At 41.1% G+C, this 15961-nt stretch overlaps 1 pseudogene; it reads left to right on the top strand.

Moving 5' to 3' along the window:
* Positions 1–616: 616 nt before the first annotated feature.
* Positions 617–15961, top strand: part of LOC132890961 (zinc finger protein 420-like) — a 53428-nt pseudogene continuing 38083 nt past the window's right edge.

The following is a 15961-nucleotide window of genomic DNA, read 5'->3' as shown; positions in this document are numbered from 1 at the left end:
GTTAGTGTTGCTGGTCTTGGTTCTGTGGCTTGTTGTCACCGACAACGCCAACAGATACTGGCAAGAGCGGCGGCGGCTCGGCTCGGTTTTCCCTTTCGGGTGCTCTCATTTTCTGTTAGAATTTGGTAAAGAAAAAATAAATATATTATTTACCAGCTTAAGGTCGGTCCGTATGGTGAAATACCTTGACCCAGAGGGCCAGAGGGCCTTGGTCAATACTTTCAAGACCTCGGTCACGGTATTTCACGAAATGGACCTCCCAGCTGGTAAATAACATAATAGTGGCAACAGTATGATCAGGCCTGGGCTACGTTCCAAGCTGTCAGCTTGATAAAGTGAAAGGAAAGCCCAGCCAGTCACCCATGACCCAAGTGAAAAAGACCGGTTTGGATGAAAGTTTTATCTGATGATTTTTTTTTTAATGAGCTAGATAAAAATTTGCTAGAATTCGGGTGAGCCTTTCCTCCATATTCTGAGGTTATCAGGTTGGCTCTCACGAGATATGGCCGGGAGCTTATTTTAGTTAGTATTTACTATGCCCTCCAGACCAGATGGTGGCGGTAAAGCGCCCAAGAACTGCTGCTCCAACTGCCAGAAAACATTGGAGAAGAAAAATTGTTGCATGTTTCTTGCTGGAACATTTTAAGATAACAGCGCCAGTCATCATTACGTTAAATATTTCGAATAAAATGTCTTGTGTAGGTTATATCTAATGCAATTAAAAATACAAATGCATTGTTTTGCCTTTGTTTGAATGTCCGTTGCGCTTTAAACCCTGAGGTAAGCGAAAATAAAGCTGTGAGGCCGAATCCCAAATGGGTGTCCATTGTTCAAGTGCACTACATTCAGTACGATGTAATGCTGTGTGCTCCCTATGTAGTGCACTATTTATCCAGTAAGGAGAGATTTGGATTTCGGCCTTTGTGATGCGTTTTAGTGAGCATAACCTGCTTATTTTTGTGTTTAAAGTATTGAAATAATTTTAACTTGTTCAAAGTCACTTTTTACGAGCAGTTTGCACTAATCAAGATAAAAAACAATTCGTATAAATTTACTTCACCTAGTTTTTTTTTGTAGTTTTATGTTTTTGTTTAACCTTTTAACAATCAACCTCAACATGAATTATTGTTAAAGCTTCATGAACAGCTTTACATAATCCTCTAGTTTTTATTTTTATGGAAATATCAAAGGTGTTAATGATATTATCTTTGTTTAGAGCTGTTATAATGAGTTCAGCAGGAGACAGACAGTGCTCCTCCAGGACCTCTCAGGCTCCTGATCCCTCACAGGTAAAGCTCAAGAATGAGGTTAAAGTGCATATCACGGGTAAATTCAGGAACAAGATCAATGTAATTCTCCTATTGTATATTAAACTTTGGTTAAATATCTGTAACATTCTGCATTCTCTGCAATTTTTTTTTACCTTGCGCAATACCAGAAAAATTCAGTTGAAATCAAGCCATTTGAGGCGAATTGGTCCGCCTCTGAAAAATCTTGGCATTTGGATTTCCCGGCAAACATTGATTTTTGTGACGTTGCGCGCGGGACGCCTCCTTCTGAATCCTACGTCAGCGCTGCTTTGTTTATGAGAAAACGACCTGGTGGTTTTCTGCAAATTTCTTCAATGTTATTGCGTAATTATTAAAATGGCTAACAGATGTATCATAGAAGGGTGTAGCAACACCAATCTTGATGGAATTAGTACTCATCATTTTCCAAAAGACCAGACAATGAGAGGGAAATGGGAGCACTTCGTGCGAGGCATCCGGAAAAACTGGCAACATGCAACAGACCACAGCATCATATGCGGGGCTCGCTTCATAAACCCCAACAACTTTGAGAACTATTTGCAGTGGGAAATGGGCTTCAAGAAGCAACTTGATCTGAAAAAAGACACAGTTCCGTCTGTTAGCATGCCCAAAGCAACACCATCTCTATTTGTGTCAGCGTCACTAAAGGAGCCAGCCGTGTTCGTCTCCCCTGACAGAAGGCGAAGTGCCGCATCCACTGAGGCCCTTGAAGCCGAGGACCAAGCAGAGCCGAGAAAAAGACCAAGAAAATTGGCAGTTCCCAAGTTGACTGTTGCCAGGGTAAGAAATAAGAGAGACTATACTCTAAATTAGGTGTTCCTGTGTTTGTCTCTCAGCCTGCTGGCGGATCCTCACGTGACGTCACGAATCTGGATCAATATGGCTCCAGACTCCCTTGGGATTTTTCCAGACGTGTTTTGTTATTTTATTTTTTCCTGCTGTAGACAGATGGCCTTGTGCAAAATTACCCTTCTGGATGAGTGTGGAAAGGGACATACTTTCATATAAAAAAAAAAAACGAAATTTGTCCAGAATATGCACTTTAACGCTTGACCAGTCTTTGTATTTTGCTGCCTTGTTTCTCTGCCAGCCTACAAGCTGTCCTGCTAATCACCCAAAACCTAATAATACCTAAGGCCCTTCTCACACTACAGCTTGCGATGGGTTTGCAAATACTTGGCGATGAGAAATTAGTAGCATCGCCACCAATCATGTGATGCAAGGCAAATGTCAGAGTTTCGCGAGTTGTTTTTTGGTGTCCCTTTCTTGTGAATGACCAACAGCGTTGTAAAAAATGCCAGTGCCTGCATTAAAATTTGGTGGCGAGGTTTTCGCTGATAAACGAAGTAGCGAATACTCGCAGGTGGGTTTGGGAATACTTCCTGAAGCTCGGGGAACCTTCTTTGAGCCTTTTGAGATGTATTTGTCTTGAATCCACGTCCACGATGCTCACAGGAGACTCATCAGCAGAGCGGCTTGGCATAGCTTAATCTTCCCCGAGATTTAAAAAGTGCATTTACATTTGGGTATTGTCCGGAACGCGTTGTGCACGCTCTTGGGACCCAGTTATTATGGAAAACGCCTGATGCTGATTTGAGCGCAATCCGCACGCACATATGACACCATTTCCCCAGAGGCTTTGTTTAGTATTTTGTCAAGTATGCGACGTTAGCAGATCTAAGTGTAGGAAGACTGTTTATTAACAGGTGTGATATTTACAAAAAGAAAATGTGAGGCAAGGCCAGAGTAACAAAACACAAATGAAATCAAAAGCAAAATACAAAGCAGAGTATTTAACCAGAGTCATAATCATGGCTAGAAACAAATGTGACGATGATGATGATACTTCGCAAAGTCTCTGTGAGTACACCATCCTTATATGTGCATCCTGATTTGAACTCAAATCAGTATCAGGTGTTTCCCATAATGACTGGGTCCCATGATCGTGCACAATGCACTCCATGAGAGTGCATAGCCGCACAAACTGCAGCAGACTCAAGTGCGTGAAGCTGTGGTGGTCAAGTGTTCGCCTGCTGTGTGACCACAACTTTTAGCTCACATGTACCTTGTCAAGCATCGCCACCAAAACGCCTCATTTTAATCGATAACCCATTGCAAAGCATTGCGAGCTGTAGTGTGACCGTAGCGTAATGAAAAAGGAAATCTGAAGTATTTTCTGAATGTTATTCTTGTTTGCTCTTTAGCTGTATGAAGATGTGAAAATCGAGATTTCAGATGGAGGGACATCTGAAGTGTCAGGAATCTGTGTGAAGAAAGAAGAGACACTGGAGTTGAACGTCTACAACCATGGAAACAACTTCGAGAACCCACCTGAAGTTCTCTCAATTAAAGAGGAAGATCCTGACAATAAAGACTACCTCTGTACGAGATCAGGAGCTCAGTAACACTCTCACTGATTATTCTACCTGACACAGTATCTAGTGCACTGAAAGTACAATAGTGGGTTATTTTGAGATGGAGCCTCTGTTTCAGATAATTTAATCACCAAATCACGACTAAATTAACTTGCGTCATTTTTATATTTATAGAGAGTTTAATATCATACCTAGGAGTGAGGATAACTAAATGTTTTTTTTTTAAATACATATATTTTAAATAGCTACCCCAACATTCGCTTCAGAATAACACTTGTTTCAAGCTCCATTGAAGCGATTCTTTACACGTTCACTCCTCTCAAAGAGGACTGACTCTGGAATGACATGCTCAACAAGCATTTATGGGTGTGATGTTCAGGTGTCCAAATATGTGTATTCAGGTTTAGGGGAATACTGGTGGTGCATTTTCATAGCCTCATAGCTCTAGGGTTGTGGGTTTGATCCTGAGCTCAGGTTATTGTCTCTGTTGAGATTTGCATGTTCTCCCCGTGTCTGTGTAGATTTTCTCTGGGTCCACTGGTTTCCTTCAGATATGGGCAAATAGGTTATGCTTGAATTGCCACTAGATGTGAATGAGTTTGTTCATGCGTGGGTGCATGATGCCCGGCAGTGGACTGGCATGAGTGTATTCTGGTTTACTGGTTGGTGTTTTTACTGTTTTGTTGTGTTACAAGCTGGAATTAAAATGTATTTATGGGGTGTTGGCACCATTTGATTTACACAATATGCCTATAACTTTAAAGGTGCAAATTATTTTATTTATTTGTTTGCTTGTATAAAATTTGTGACAAACAATTACAATGAAAAAAAAAAGAAATCTGGACTGTGTATAGGTATTCACCCCCAAAGTCAATACTTTGTAGAGCCATATTTTGCTGCAATTATAGCAGCAAGTTTCTTGGGGTATGTCTCTAGTAGTTGAACACATCTGGCCACTGGGATTTTTTCCCATTCCTCAGGGCAAAACTGCTCCAGCTCCTTCAAGTTATATGGGTTGCGTTGGTGTACAGCAGTCTTCAAGATATGCCACAGATTCTCAATTGGATTGAGGTCTGGGCTTTGATTAGTCCATTCCAAAACATTTAAATGTTTCCCTTGAAACCACTCCAGTGTAGCTTTAGCAGCATGTTTAGGGTCATTGTCCTGTTGGAATTTGAACCTTGTCCTAGTCTCAATCCTCTGGCTGACTCAAACAGGTTTTTCTCCAGGATTGCCCTGTATTTAGTGCCATCCATTTTTCCTTCAATCCTGACCAGCTTTTCTGTCACTGCAGATGAAAAACATCCCCACAGCATGATTCTCAGGGTGATGGGAAGTGTTGGGTTTGCGCCACACATGGCGTTTCCCATGATAGCCAAAAAGTTTAATTTTAGTGCCATCTTACATTCTTCCATGTGTTTAGGGAGTCTGCCACATGCTGTTGGGCAAACTCCAAACTTGTTTTCTTATTTTTGTCTTAATGCAATGGCTTTTTTTCTGGCCACTCTTCCATAATGCCCCACTCTGTGGAGTGTACGGTTTAAAGTGGTCCTATGGACAGATACTCCCATCTCCGCTGTGGATCTTTGCAGCTCCTTCAGTGTTGTCTTTAGCGTCTTTGCTGCTTCTCTGATTAATGCCCTCCTTGCCTGGTCTGAGAGTTTTGGTGGGCAGCCTTCTCTTGTCAGGTGCCATATTCTTCTCTCATGCCATATTTTTTCCATTTTGCTATCCTGGATTTAATTGTGCTCTGTGGGACATTCAAAGTTTGGGATGTATATGTTATTTACCAGCTGGGAGGTCCGTACCGTGAAATACGGTGACCAAGGTCTTGAAAGTACTGAGCGAGGCCCTCTGGGCAGAGGTCAATATTCAAGGCCGAGGTTACTGTATTTCACCATACGGACCGACCTCAAGCTGGTAAATAATATATATATTTTTTTCTTTACCAAATTCTAACAGAAAATGAGAGCGCCCGAAAGGGAAAACCGAGCCAAGCCGAGGCGAGCCACCATTTTGAATCCTCATTCACGGCTGTAATGTAAATTGCTTCCTCCTTGGTATACAAGTGCACTTCCATGGCAGGAAAAAAACCCTACCTTTTGCCGCCTATGTAGTCCCCTATTTAAACAAAATTGAGTCATTCAGGATTCAGCCATGTTTTTGCTCGGCGTTAGCAAGTTACAGGTTTTTAGCTTTCTCCTGAAATGTTTTCTTTTATTTCTTCTTCAGGGTAGTAAAACTCGCTTTCGCTGTGAAGACTGTCATTATCGATATCCATAATGTAAAATTAATGCTATTTTCCTGAGAAATGCTGGCAAAAATTTACAAGATTTTTGATAATCTTATAAATAAATCTTATAAATGTTGACAAAAAATTCTACTATGTTAGTTGTTGTTGTGAACAAGCGAATCGCCAGAGGTCTGTAACTGGGGTCCGTACCATAGGATACGGACCTGCTCACCAGCCAATCAGAGTGCAGGATTTGATGGAAACCGCACTGCGAAAAAAATATTTATTTATTTATTTAATAACTTAACCCTGATCTATACTTCCCCACAACTTTGTTTCTGACCTGTTTGGAGGCTCCTTGGTTTTCATATTGCTTGCTTTGTAGTGTTGCAGAGTCAGGGTTCTTCCCGAACAAGTTGATTTATACAGACATCATATGACAGATCATGTGACACTTTGCACACAGGTGGATCTTAATCAACCAATTATGTGATTTATGAAGTTAATTGTTGGACCAGCTTTTATTTAGGGGTTTCATACGAAAGGCCGTGAATACTTATGCACACTTTTTAGATTTTTGTTTTTTAACCTTAATTTGTCACAATTAAAAAAAAAAATTTGCACATTTAACAGGGTCGGCACGGTGGTGTAGTTTTTAGCGCTGTCATCTCACAGCAAGAAGGTCCGGGTTCGAGCCCCATGGCCGGTGAGGTCCTTTCTGTGTGGAGTTTGCATGTTCTCCTCGTGTCCACGTGGGTTTCCTCCGGGTGCTCTGGTTTCCCCCACAGTCAAAAGACATGTAGGTTAGGTTAACTGGCGACTCTAAATTGACCGTAGGTGTGAATGTGAGTGTGAATGGTTGTCTGTGTCTATGTGTCAGCCCTGTGATGACCTGGCGACTTGTCCAGGGTGTACCCCGCCTTTCGCCCGTAGTCAGCTGGGATAGGCTCCAGCTTGCCTGCGACCCTGTAGAACAGGATAAAGCAGCTAGAGATAATGAGATGAGATGAGATTTAACAGGGTAGGCATGTTGTGTAAATCAAATGGTGATACCCCCCCCAAAATCCATTTTAATTTCAGGTTTTAATGCGACAGACCAGGAGAAACACCAAGGGGGATGAATACTTTTGCAAGACACTGTATATTACGTACCAACACATTTTCATGTTTAATGAACATGGTTTTATTCTTTGTGGAATGAAATGATAGACTTAAAATATTTTGACTGGCTGTGATTGGAGACCATTTAAAGTATTGGTGAATTTGTTATCAACAGCAGAACTTGCACTACCGTTCAAAAGTTTGGGGTCACCCAGACAATTTTGTGTTTTCCATGAAAATTCACACTTTTATTTACCACCATAAGTTGTAAAATGAATAGAAAATATAGTCGAGACATTTTTCTGGCCATTTTGAGCATTTAATCGACCCCACAAATGTGATGCTCCAGAAACTCAATCTGCCCAAAGGAAGGTCAGTTTTATAACTTCTATAAAGAGCTAAACTGTTTTCAGCTGTGCTAACATGATTGTACAAGGGTTTTCTAATCATCCATTAGCCTTCTGAGGCAATGAGCAAACACATTGTACCATTAGAACACTGGAGTGACAGTTGCTGGAAATGGGCCTCTATACACCTATGTAGATATTGCACCAAAAACCAGACATTTGCAGCTAGAATAGTCATTTACCACATTAGCAATGTATAGAGTGTATTTCTGATTAGTTTAAAGTGATCTTCATTGAAAAGAACAGTGCTTTTCTTTCAAAAATAAGGAAATTTCAAAGTGACCCCAAACTTTTGAACGGTAGTGTATGGCCATGTTTAATCATGAAAGTAAGAGCATTTCCTCATGGCTGTGTGGCCAGAAGTAAAGCCTTGTTAGTGAAGTGAATGGAAGAAAAGGCTTCAGTTTGCGAGGGAGCATAAAGATGGAGCAATCGAAAAAGGTCATGTGGTTTGATGAGTCCAGGTGGGTGCAACAAGGTAAGAAGGGAAGTGCATGAAGCAATGCAGCCATCATGCATAGTGGCCAATATACAGTGTTATGATTTGAGTTTGCTTCAGTTGATCACGTCTAGGCTCAGTAACATTATGTGCCAATAATTTGAAATTAGTTGATTACTTGAATGTACTGATTGTGTGCCGTAATCAAAGCCAAAGGTTATCCAATTAAATATTTATTCATTTATTTGGCCAGGCAGTGTATGTGTCAATGGAGGAACCCTGACAGTCACTGTTTGTCCAGATCAGGCACTGGCATCCCATCAGGTGTGAGGACCAACATGTATAATCTGACCATAGTGCTCATGAAGTCAGGAACCCCCAAGATCCCCTCCAAGAAGAAGCTTTTATTTTGTCACGTGTACACTGAGGCACAGTAAAATTCCTCCTCTGCCTCCTCTTTAACCCACCTGAAGCAGTGAACACATGCATGTGCACACAAGTGAGCAATGAGCATACACATACCCAGAACAGTGGGCAGCTATGCTACAGTGCCCAGGGAGCAGTTGCTCAAGGGCAATTCAGCCATGATTTGGAGGGGAAAGTGCTGTTTATTCAGGTATGATGGGTCATAAAAAAACAAAAGTTCACTTGGGTGTTGTAGGTCGAGACCATCCAGTGTGCTTTAGGTCATTACTCACAAGGTAAACTATTACTGATGATGGAAAAAGAACATCATCCCATTGACAAATTCCACTTGACACTGAATAAACTCAAAGATGGTTCTTCTGAAATACTGTAGATTGTACAAGCATTTCACGTCAGTTTCTGGTGAGGACCATGAAGAAAATTGTCCTGTCTTTAAACAAAAATATTGTTTGAAAAAGAAGTGTAGCATCAGGTGAAAAAGGAAGGAAAATTGCTTATAAAAAGGAACTGACTGTTTTCTCAAAATGATTTGTGGATGGGATCAAGAAACATTTGTGGAGAAGATGAAGGACAGGTTTTTGCTCTTTGACAGTCTGGTTACATTCTGGCTCATTAATCATTTTTGGGAACTCTCAGCCTAAAATGTCTCCTATACCAATGTGCCAGCCCCAATGCTGCGTCAATGCTCGTATGCAACACACGAGGGAATATATGGCACGTTGCAGCTTGAGACAGTCCAGATCAGTCACTTATCTGTCACTTGCTACAAATGGAACTGGCTGGCACACCATCTGAACAATTGCAGCGTGTCCCTTTTTTAATAGACTTGCATTTCTCTTTTAACTAAATGACTGGTCCTAGACATCTTAATTTATGTATTTATGTTGGCTTACTTCTTTATTAAATCTATTAATACGAATTGACAGTTTTGCAAAATTTCACAGTATTTAATTTTTTTAAATTGGTGTATAATTGAAATTAATAAGCAAATTAAACTTGACAGTATAATCAGTATGTAAGAATGTAAACATTTTGGCCACTCAGATCCATTGGGCTATGGCTAGTGCTGCTCTGAGCTGCTTTTCCAGCACCTTATTGAATCTACCAATACTCCAAGATGGAGGCTCCTGTATCTTAACTCTCAGACTTTCAGAATTGTTTGTTTGGTCTCAGCACCTCAGAAGCTGGCTAAAGCTGCTGTTGAGGATTATTTGGCATTGAAGTAGCTCCTTTGAGGACTGCAGAACTGTATTATTATGATGATGTAAGATGCAGGATCTGTGAGCTTCTCTAATCTGGTACGGCACATACTGACCTGTCCCACTTTACTTTATTCTGTACTGTTTATTTTGCTGTGCTAATCCATCCATCTGGTGGCTGACTTGTTTTCATGGCAGGAGTTAACTTCAGAGAAGTGGCAACTGTTTGATGAACTGTCTGATTTGTGTCAAGTGAAGTGTCACTTAAGTAGATATGTTCATCACAGAAATCACCAACAGCCCTCTGTAGTCCATGCTGGTGACCCTGATCCATGTGAATTTGTAGACAAGCAGATCCATTCCCAGATCCACTTATTCTCTACTGCTGGTTATTTGAATTACAGATTAGTAAATCTTCATTCATTGAGAATCCCAAATGATTTTACTTAACCTCAAACATTCCTCGACACTGGGGTAGTGGTGTTGCATTTTATAATCTAGTTACATTTCATGTTCACTTTGATATTTTTTTCTTTCACTTGTTCAGAAGTCAACAACTCTGTGTTGCAATTCTTTTCCTGCACAACATGACCTTTTTCTTCTGCATCCCAAATTTACCTAGACACAAACATCCAGAGATGCCAGGATGAAGAGTATTTGAAACCATGCAAATCGGGAGATATTAAACATGATCTTCAGATCCCCTCCAAAGGCTCCAGTAGTCAGCCAACATCATCTGATACTCTCACTTCTGACAATGATGTCCAAAAGGATATTCACAACTGCTCAGAACATGGAACACATTTTGGTCATCAGAGTGCTCAACAACATGAACAAGTTTACCCAGGGGAGAAGCCATATCACTGCTCACAGTGTGGAAATTCTTTTACTCAAAAGAGTGCCCTCCAGCAACACCAGCGCATTCACACGGGAGAGAAGCCATATCACTGCTCAGAGTGTGGAAAGAGTTTCACTCAAAAGAGTGCTCTCCAACAACACCAGCGCATTCACACAGGAGAGAAGCCACATCACTGCTCCCAGTGTGGAAAGAGTTTCACTCAAAAGAGTCATCTCCAAGAACACCAGCGCATTCACACAGGAGAGAAGCCTCATCACTGCTCAGACTGTGGAACGAGTTTTACTCATCAGAGTGCTTTCCTACAACACCAGCGCATTCACACAGGAGTGAAGCCGTATCATTGCTCACAGTGTGGAAAGAGTTTTACTCAAACGGGTCATCTCCAACAGCACCAACGCATTCACACAGGAGAGAAGCCTCATCACTGCTCACAGTGTGGAAAGAGTTTTATTCATCTGCGTAATCTCCAATTACACCAGCGTATTCACACAGGAGAGAAGCCGTATCACTGCTCCCAGTGTGGAAAGAGTTTTACTCAAAAGAGTCATCTCCAAGAACACCAGCGCATTCACACAGGGCAGAAGCCTCATCACTGCTCACAGTGTGGAACAGGTTTTACTCATCACAGCGCTCTCCTACGACACCAGCGCATTCACACTGGAGCGAAGCCATATCAGTGCTCACAGTGTGGAAAGAGTTTCACTCAAAAGAGTCATCTTCAAGAACACCAGCGCATTCACACAGGAGAAAAGCCTCATCACTGCTTACAGTGTGAAAAGAGTTTTACTCAAAAGAGTGATCTTCAACGACACCAGCGGATTCACACAGGGGATAACCCTTATCAATGCTTACAGTGTGGAAAGAGTTTTACTCGACAGAGTCATCTCCTACAACACAAGCGCATTCACACAGGAGAGAAGCCATATCACTGCTCAGAGTGTGGAAAGAGTTTTACTCGTCAATGTGCTTTCCAACAACACCACCGCATTCACACAGGAGAGAAGCCTCATCAGTGCTTACAGTGTGGAAAGAGTTTTATTCATCAGAGTTATCTTCAACTACACCAGCGCATCCACGAAGGAGAGAAGCCTTATCGCTGCTCACAGTGTGGAAAGAGTTTTATTCATCAGAGTTATCTCCAACTACACCAGCGCATCCACGAAGGAAAGAAACCATATCACTGCTCACAGTGTGGAAAGAGTTTTGTTCATCAGAGTCATCTCCAACAACACCAGCGCATTCATACAGGAGAGAAACCATATCACTGTTCACAGTGTGGAAAGAGTTTTACTCAACAGATTCATCTCCAGCAGCACCAGCGCATTCACACAGGAGAGAAGCCGTATCACTGCGCCCAGTGTGGAAAGAGTTTTACTCGACAGAGTCATCTACAACAACACCAGCGCATTCACACAGGAGAGAAGCCATATCACTGCTCACAGTGTGGAAAGAGTTTTACTCGTCAGCATGGTTTCAAACAGCACCAGCACATTCACTCAGGAGAGAAGCCGTATCACTGCTCACAGTGTGGAAAGAGTTTTACTCGACAGAATCATCTCCAAAAACATCAGCGTATTCACACAGGATAGAAGCCTCATCACACCGGACACTGTGGACAGCGTTTTACTTGTTAGGGTGATCTGCAAGTTTACCTGTGCATTCACACCAGAGAAGAGCAGTATCACTGCTCACAGTGTGGAAACACATTTGTTCATTCAATTACATTTAAGACACAAAAGTGCATGAACTCGGAGACATTGCATGATTATTTCAAGTTGTCAAATTATACTGTATTTGTTTTATTATTGTTTTGTAATTACAGCAGCATTACACTAGAACAGAACCAGTAAGCTACCGGAACGTTTACTTGCCAGTAAACTCGAGTCACATGTAAATATAGTGGAAATAGAACCAACCTTTTAAGTTCATCAAGTCTTTTTGGCAGTTGTCTATTAATATATTATTTTCTGTTGTATTTTTGCATTGTTATTATACAGGATTTAATCGTTAACATCAAATCAATTGACTGTGATTTTAGTAAGGGTCTTTGTTCACTCATAATGCATAAGGGTCTGTATTAACTCATAATGTATACATATCTCATAATGCTAACTCATAATGTATACATATCTGTTCCTTAGGTCATGATGATTTTGTCCATGCTCCCGTTTTATGTTATCTTGGCCTCGGGTCATATCAATCTCATCTAGATTGTGTCCTTTGCATGCACACATCAGCATAAGATAAGTACATACATTGTCTTGCAAAAGTATTCATCCCCTTTGGTGTTTTTCCTGTTTTGTCGCATTAAAGTGCTAGTCTTAGGAAAATGACATCACCCCTGGAAATTATACCTTATAAAACTACAAGCCCGATTCCAAAAAAGTTGGGACAAAGTACAACTTGTAAATAAAAATGGAATGCAATGATGTGGAAGTTTCAAAATTCCATATTTTATTCAGAATAGAACATAGATGACATATCAAAGGTTTAAACTGAGAAAATGTACAACCCTGATTCCAAAAAAGTTGGGACAAAGTACAAATTGTAAATAAAAACGGAATGCAATGATGTGGAAGTTTCAAAATTCCATATTTTATTCAGAATAGAACATAGATGACATATCAAATGTTTAAACTGAGAAAATGTATAATTTAAAGAGAAAAATTAGGTGATTTTAAATTTCAAGACAACAACACATCTCAAAAAAGTTGGGACAAGGCCATGTTTACCACTGTGAGACATCCCCTTTTCTCTTTACAACAGTCTGTAAACGTCTGGGGACTGAGGAGACAAGTTGCTCAAGTTTAGGGATAGGAATGTTAACCCATTCTTGTCTAATGTAGGATTCTAGTTGCTCAACTGTCTTAGGTCTTTTTTGTTGTATCTTCTGTTTTATGATGCGCCAAATGTTTTCTATGGGTGAAAGATCTGGACTGCAGGCTGGCCAGTTCAGTACCCGGACCCTTCTTCTACGCAGTCATGATGCTGTAATTGATGCAGTATGTGGTTTGGCATTGTCATGTTGGAAAATGCAAGGTCTTCCCTGAAAGAGACGTCGTCTGGATGGGAGCATATGTTGCTCTAGAACCTGGATATACCTTTCAGCATTGATGGTGTCTTTCCAGATGTGTAAGCTGCCCATGCCACACGCACTAATGCAACCCCATACCATCAGAGATGCAGGCTTCTGAACTGAGCGCTGATAACTTGGGTCGTCCTTCTCCTCTTTAGTCCGAATGACACGGCGTCCCTGATTTCCATAAAGAACTTCAAATTTTGATTCGTCTGACCACAGAACAGTTTTCCACTTTGCCACAGTCCATTTTAAATGAGCCTTGGCCCAGAGAAGACGTCTGCGCTTCTGGATCGTGTTTAGATACGGCTTCTTCTTTGAACTATAGAGTTTTAGCTGGCAACGGCGGATGGCACAGTGAATTGTGTTCACAGATAATGTTCTCTGGAAATATTCCTGAGCCCATTTTGTGATTTCCAATACAGAAGCATGCCTGTATGTGATGCAGTGCTGTCTAAGGGCCCGAAGATCACGGGCACCCAGTATGGTTTTCTGGCCTTGACCCTTACGCACAGAGATTCTTCCAGATTCTCTGAATCTTTTGATGATATTATGCACTGTAGATGATGATATGTTCAAACTCTTTGCAATTTTACACTGTCGAACTCCTTTCTGATATTGCTCCACTATTTGTCGGCGCAGAATTAGGGGGATTGGTGATCCTCTTCCCATCTTTACTTCTGAGAGCCGCTGCCACTCCAAGATGCTCTTTTTATACCCAGTCATGTTAATGACCTATTGCCAATTGACCTATTGAGTTGCAATTTGGTCCTCGAGCTGTTCCTTTTTTGTACCTTTAACTTTTCCAGCCTCTTATTGCCCCTGTCCCAACTTTTTTGAGATGTGTTGCTGTCATGAAATTTCAAATGAGCCAATATTTGGCGTGAAATTTCAAAATGTCTCACTTTCGACATTTGATATGTTGTCTATGTTCTATTGTGAATACAATATCAGTTTTTGAGATTTGTAAATTATTGCATTCCGTTTTTATTTACAATTTGTACTTTGTCCCAACTTTTTTGGAATCGGGGTTGTATCATTTAAAGAGAAATATTAGGTGATTTTAAATTTCATGACAACAACACATCTCAAAAAAGTTGGGACAAGGCCATGTTTACCACTGTGAGCCATCCCCTTTTCTCTTTACAACAGTCTGTAAATGTCTGGGGACTGAGGAGACAAGTTGCTCAAGTTTAGGGATAGGAATGTTAACCATTCTTGTCTAATGTAGGATTCTAGTTGCTCAACTGTCTTAGGTCTTTTTTGTCGTATTTTCCGTTTTATGATGCGCCAAATGTTTTCTATGGGTGAAAGATCTGGACTGCAGGCTGGCCAGTTCAGTACCCGGACCCTTCTTCTATGCAGCCATGATCCTGTAATTGATGCAGTATGTGGTTTGGCATTGTCATGTTGGAAAATGCAAGGTCTTCCCTGAAAGAGATGTTGTCTGGATGGGAGCATATGTTGCTCTAGAACCTGGATATACCTTTCAGCATTGATGGTGTCTTTGCAGATGTGTAAGCTGCCCATGCCACACGCACTAATGCAACCCCATACCATCAGAGATGCAGGCTTCTGAACTGAGCGCCGATAACAACTTGGGTTGTCCTTCTCCTCTTTAGTCCGAATGACACGGCGTCCCTGATTTCCATAAAGAACTTCAAATTTTGATTCGTCTGACCACAGAACAGTTTTCCACTTTGCCACAGTCCATTTTAAATGAGCCTTGGCCCAGAGAAGACGTCTGCGCTTCTGGATCATGTTTCGATACGGCTTTTTCTTTGAACTATAGAGTTTTAGCTGGCAGCGGTGGATGGCACGGTGAATTGTGTTCACAGATAATATTCTCTGGAAATATTCCTGAGCCCATTTTCTGATTTCCAATACAGAAGCATGCCTGTATGTGATGCAGTGCCGTCTAAGGGCCCGATGATCACGGGCACCCAGTGTGGTTTTACGGCCTTGACCCTTACGCACAGAGATTCTTCCAGATTCTCTGAATCTTTTGATGATATTATGCACTGTAGATGATATGTTCAAACTCTTTGCAATTTTACACTGTCGAACTCCTTTCTGATATTGCTCCACTATTTGTCGGCGCAGAATTAGGGGGATTGGTGATCCTCTTCCCATCTTTACTTCTGAGAGCGCCTGCCACTCCAAGATACTCTTTTTATACCCAGTCAAATTGACCTAATGAGTTGCAATTTGGTCCTCCAGCTGTTCCTTTTTTGTACCTTCAACTTTTCCAGCCTCTTATTGTCCCTGTCTCAACTTTTTTGAAATGTGTTGCTGTCATGAAATTTCAAAATGTCTCACTTTCGACATTTGATATGTTGTCTATGTTGTATTGTGAATACAATGTCAGTTTTTGAGATTTGTAAATTATTGCATTCCGTTTTTATTTACAATTGGTACTTTGTCCCAACTTTTTTGGAATCGGGGTTGTACCTTAAAATTTCAAACAGGTTCAATTCACCCTAAAATCGGCTCTCTGTAAAGGGACATCGTAAAATGATCATAGGTTTTGGAATTT

This window comes from Neoarius graeffei, chromosome 8 (assembly GCF_027579695.1).
Source record: "Neoarius graeffei isolate fNeoGra1 chromosome 8, fNeoGra1.pri, whole genome shotgun sequence".
NCBI lineage: Eukaryota > Metazoa > Chordata > Actinopteri > Siluriformes > Ariidae > Neoarius > Neoarius graeffei.
This window is presented reverse-complemented; position numbering and strand designations above follow the sequence as displayed.